The sequence below is a fragment of the Telmatherina bonti genome, assembly GCF_933228915.1.
Source record: "Telmatherina bonti genome assembly, chromosome: 13".
Taxonomy (NCBI): Eukaryota; Metazoa; Chordata; class Actinopteri; order Atheriniformes; family Telmatherinidae; genus Telmatherina; species Telmatherina bonti.
Genome location: NC_136611.1, coordinates 22318208 through 22324207, shown reverse-complemented (window position 1 = coordinate 22324207; position 6000 = coordinate 22318208).

Here is a 6000-nt window from a genome sequence, read left to right as displayed (position 1 = left end):
GTTCCTTTGACATTGTTCATGTGGAAATGCTCTTACTTTCACAAATAAACACATGCCTGAGTTCTGCTGTTGTGTTTCTTCAATTTGATTGAACTAAATGTTTAAGAGATAACTGATCATGATCATTCAGAATTTTCTTCTGATGGAATTTCTTCCTCGAAGATGACGGGTCACCATTATCCTACTAATTTTTAATAAGGTGTTGAAAAGCTTTTTTAAAATGGTAATGCTAATATGCAGTGCTTTTCTAGTCATATTGACCAATCAAAATCCTTTACATTACATGGCACATTCACTCATTCACACACACTCATCCCCCAATAGGCAACTTGGGTTCAGTGTCTTGCCCAAGGACACTTTGGCACATAGTCAAGAAAGCTTGGAATCTATCTCCCAACTTTACAGAAGCGCCTGAGCTACAGCACCCAATTAAATTAACCCAGTTTTATTCATTTGCAATCTCCTGATGTTTTCTCTGCATGGTGCATGCCAGTGATTTGATCCTTCTTAAACAGACTTAAATATTTTTTCCACAAACACAGGATGTGTCTTACCTCATGGTTGTTTAAATGACAAGCCATTTATCCCATCATTTGGGGTCAAATAACTTGTTTCCACCTGAAAGATAATTATCCAAAGAGGTTTATACTTACTTGTTTTGCTATTTCCAGTAGTGACTTTTGTATTTTTATTTTGGCCAGGTAGTGCAAATATTGCTTGCAAATGATCCTAATTAAGATCTAATTGATATTTGTATGACAGCAAATGTCCAAAAGGACAGGATTTGGAAGTGCTGATTCTCAGTCTATTTGCTTCACAAGTGGCTGCGAATGTCTCCAGCAAGAGCTGGAGATCATGACTAATGAAGTCAAACGAACCACATAATCTGCAAAAAGCATAGACGTGAGGTGTTGAGGCCACAAAACTGGATCCACTCAACACCTCAGCTGCGGTGTACAAATTCTGCCCATAAAAATCATGAACAGAATCAGTTACGGAGGGTAGACTGGTAGAGTTCAACTTTCACTGAAAATAATCTGAATTACTGCCAGCAAAGTCGACCAAGCACCAGTCATCCATGGACCAGACAGATCGTACAAGTAGTAGTAGTGGCAGTAAGAGTGGAGAGGCACAGAATCCATGTTGCTTAAAGTCCAGTGCGAAGTTTACACAGTCAGTGATGATTTGTGGAACCAAGTCATCTGCTGGTGTTGGTCCACTGTGTTTTCTGAAGTGCTATCTACCAGGACATTTTCGAGCACTTCATGCTTCCTTCTGCTGATAAGCTTTATGGAAATGCCAATTTTTTTATTCCAGCAAGACTTGGCACCTGCCTATACTGCCAAAGGTACCAAAAGCTGCTGCAGTGACCATGGTGTTACTGTGCTTGATTGGTCAGCACACTCACCTGATCTGAACCCCATAGAGAATCTGTGGGGTATTGTCAAGAGGAAGATGAGAGACACCAGACCCAACTATGTAGATGATCTGAAAGCCGCTATCAAAGCAACCTAGGCTTCTATTACACCTGATTAGTGCCACACGGGGATCGCTTCCATTGTCACGTCGCATTGATGCAGTAATCCATGCAAAAGGAGGCCCAACCAAGTGCATGGTGAACATACTTTTTAGAAGCTTGACATTTCTGTTTAAAATGTAATTTTTTTTCCCCCATTGATCTTAAATATTAAGATCTTAAGATCTTAAGATCTTAATATTCTAATTTTCTGAGACACTGCATTTTGGGTGTTCATTATCTATAAGCCACAATCATCAAAATTTCAAGAAATAAATGTTTGAAATGTTTCACTATGTGTAATGAATCTATAATAGTTGGGTTTCACATTCTGAAATGAGTGACAAAATGTTGAACTTTTTCACAATATTTTAATTTTCTGGGAGTACTTGGATATTATCTATTTTGTTTATTTAGTACCACATACAATTGTATTTCTCTCAAAGTATGGAAGAAAAGTGTCTTTCACCCTTAAAAACCAGATTCAATACTTTAAGGTTTTGAAGGAACCCATTACAGTTTACATTACATTTCCATTTACTTCACTTTTCCTACTTTTATTCCATGTTGTGAAAAGAAAACTTCACAACGACTACAGACACAAACAGGTACACATTTACTGACATGTCTAAGCCAGACAGCAAAAAAATAAAAAAATAAAAGAATCACATTGAAAAATACCTCATCAACCACCACACTTCAAATTCAGGTTGTGACTGGCAGTGATGTTGCAAGAAACAAATGGTCAACATGACGTCAACTGCCTGAATGCTTTTTTTTTTGTTAATATAATTTTCCTTTAGTAGAATAAACACCTCTGTCTTTCGAGCACAATAACAATGAAAAGGACAATATGCAGTTACATTTTATGTTCATTTTATACCTACTCCGCACACTACTTAGGCTGCATGTTCAGGGAGTATTTGCTGGGTCATAAATGTCTTGTGTACACCGACAACAATCCCCTTAGCCATTTGTCTACTGCCAAATTGGGTGCTACTGAGCAGTGGTGGGCAGCCCAGCTTGCCTCCTTCGACTTTGACATCAAATATCGGTCAGGAAGAAGCAACAAAAATGCTGATGCTCTCTCTCGTCTGCACTCACCTGGCACCCAAGAGGTTCAGGAACTCATGTCCGGTACCTCTCTACCAAAACCACTGCACCAAGCCTTACACCGGGGAAATGGGGAGGTGACTCAGGGTTCTGCGACTGCTTTGTCCCAGCGTACACCTATGGATTTGTGTACACTCCAGCAGGCTGACCCAGTCATAGGGGAAGTACTGCCATTCTGGAGACATGGGCAGCGTCCAAACTCTGGGCAGCGAAAATCACTATCACCTCTGGTGCAGGCCCTGTTGCAGCAATGGAGCCGCCTGACCGAGAAGGATGGTGTGTTGTATCGTAGGGTGTACCGGCCTGATGGTGCAGAGCTGGTGTTACAGCTGTTGTTGCCTGGTGGCCTGAAGGAGGAAGTGTTGACCCAGGTGCACCAAGAACATGGGCATCAAGGGGTGGAAAGGACACTCGCCTTACTCAGGGCACGTTGCTACTGGCCAGGTATGTCCTCTGATGTGGCTCATTGGTGTCAAGCCTGTGAAAGGTGCCAAATAGCCAAGGAGACACGTCCAGCTGCTCGTAGCCACATGGGGCACTTGTTGGCCGCACGACCAAATGAGATCTTGGCTATCGACTTCACAGTGCTGGAACCAGCTCGCAATGGAATAGAAAATGTCTTGGTGTTAACTGACGTTTTCAGCAAGTACGCTCAGGCAGTTCCCACTCGTGACCAACGGGCAGCCACTGTGGCACAGGTGCTGGTACAAGAGTGGTTTTCCAAGTTTGGAGTCCCTGCCCGGATACACTCCGATCAGGGGCGAAGTTTTGAGGGGTTACTCATCCATCAGCTCTGTGGCTTGTATGGAATTGAGAAGTCTCGAACTACCCCGTATCATCCAGCTGGCAATGAGCAAGCTGAGCGCTTTAACAGGACGTTACATAACCTGTTACGCACTTTGCCTGCGTCACAAAAACTAGACTGGAGCTCCTGCTTACCACAGGTGCTTTATTGTTATAACACCACTCCTCATCAGACAACAGGTGAGTCGCCTTTCTTTCTGATGTTTGGCCAGGAACCTAGACTGCCAGTTGATTTTCTATTAGGCAGGGTGCAGGATCCCATTGGGGGGAATGTCCATGAGTGGATCTTAGAGCATCAGGCTCGGTTGGAGCTGGCATTTGAGGGTGCCAAAGATCGATTGAAAGCTGCTGCTCATCGCAGAAAGCGCAACCATGATCAGCATGTCCGGGATCCTCCTCTGGCTGAAGGTCAGTCTGTGCTTGTTCGTGACCTTAGTGTAAGGGGACGGCACAAAATCCAAGACCTGTGGAATCCAGTGGTGCAGCGTGTCCTGAAGGCACCAAAAGAAGGTGGGTCAGTCTATACAATTGCCCCTGTAGATGACTTAACAAAGATCAGGCACGTTCATCGTTCACTGTTAAAGGTCTGGGTTGCAGCATCCCCACCTACTGCCATTCTTTTAGCCAGTCCGCCGCATGATGAACAGCAGACTGCAGATGATTCACTCTGTAACTACGATCTGTTTGTTGCACAAACACCTCAGGTATCCGTAGCTGCCCTAAGGGGTCAACCAGTTCACCTGACTGAGGACATACCCTTACCCTCATGTTCTCAAGGGGGTCCCACCAGGGCTGTCAGCCCTAGTCCCCAATTGTCCCCGGAGAGCCGTCCTTCTGTCTCCGCAGTTGCTGAACCAACCCAGCCAACTGGTGGGGGTGTTGTGGTTCGAAGGTCTTTAAGGCCAACTGCTGGTCACCATTCCAACATCAACCACCTTCCAAGGTCAACAACAATACACGAGGCTAATTCTTGTAGCTCTGCCTCTGCTTCGGTCTCTGCCTTCTTCAGGCCCTGGGATTGATCAGTAAGGCTGTTTGTTCGTCGGGGCGCCGATCTAAAAGGGCGGGTAGATTGTGGCAGTATTAGATGGGTGGTTGCGTTGCTGGCCAATCAGCTGATGGGGGCGACATGTTTAAACAGCGGAGCCAGGTACTGAAAGCAAGCGCTCACCTGTGTGACTGATTGACTGCGCAACTTCCGGCCATCACTAAGGTCCCTCGCTGCTTCAAAGCGGAGTTGGCCGTATATTTGCATCGCTGTGCGCACCACGCTGCGTCTTCTCCTGCTCGCGACTCCTCTGCGAGACTAACGCTGCATCTTGGGGAAAATCTGAGAGCTGTAAAGCACAGCGGTTCTGCAGTCAGCTGATTGCTGTAATGCACTGGATGTGCCTTGGTTGACTACTGCTCTGCTGATCACCCTAACATTGCTGCTGCTTTGCTTACTGTTAAAGAACTGCTTGGTTTTATGAAATTCGCCGGTGCTGACGTGGCGGAGATATTACTCGCTCCACCAAGCTGGAGTTTGCGCTGCTTCGCCTTCACGGCTGCTGCGTTGGAGTCTACAAAGATTGTGCATTAGAGGCGATGTGTCACTACTCGTTGCCCTGCAGCTGACCTGCAGCTGTTCCTTTTTTTTTATTGTGTTAAGTGTGTTTTAACATTTTTGTTTCTTTTTATTCCTAGTGGTCTGAGAGCTTGTGGTGGCAGTGGTGCTGCCTTGGTGTCGGATCCCGTTTGGTGTGATTACCCACTCCCTGTTTTGCATGTTCATCACGTGTGCCTGTGTTGTGTGTCTTGGGAGAACGGAAAAAGTCCTTCACGTGTGCCTGGGGTGGCCCTTACTTGTCGGATTCCTCCACCTTGGCTTAGCCCACTCATCCCCCCCCCCCCCCCCGGTAAGCTCAATGCAGACTCTTTTTAGGTAATTGTTTATCTTAATGTTTGTTTAAATAAAATTATTTCTTTTATAATCGGACACTTGTCTCAAGCTTCTTTTAGTATAACGAACCTGAAGGCCTTGAGGTCGGGGTTGCTTACATTAATCTCGGGGTGAAAGTCCCAGAGTGGCGTTGTCAAAACTTAATGCACACACTTCCCCCGTCTCGCCACACATGGAAGTTTTTATTTCCATCTAATTAACCAATAGAAGCTCAACCAGGAAATCGTAGACACATCTTTGCAAGAATGAGCCTGAGAGTGTCACACAATGTGCATTCTCAAACAAAAGATAAAGGAGCTTTGGTTTAAAAAAAAAAAAAATAATTTACTGCATATTGGCTTTACGATGGAACGCGAGCCTACAATGCAGATGTTTTATCTTGTTGCTTCCCAGTAGTGCTTCCAGCCAATTTTTCCCCAGCTAAAGCCATATTAAATTCAGCTGGCAGAGTAGCTAAAACAATGTAATTGCTTTTCCACCGGAACTGGTTGTTTTCTGCAAGATAGATCAACAACTGTAAAATTACCACCTCCTGACCAATCAGATCTCTTAGTAAATGGCCTAATCTAAAAACCATCATGTTGACATTGGTCCGGGGATAGTGAGAAAAAGTTTTTAGGGATAG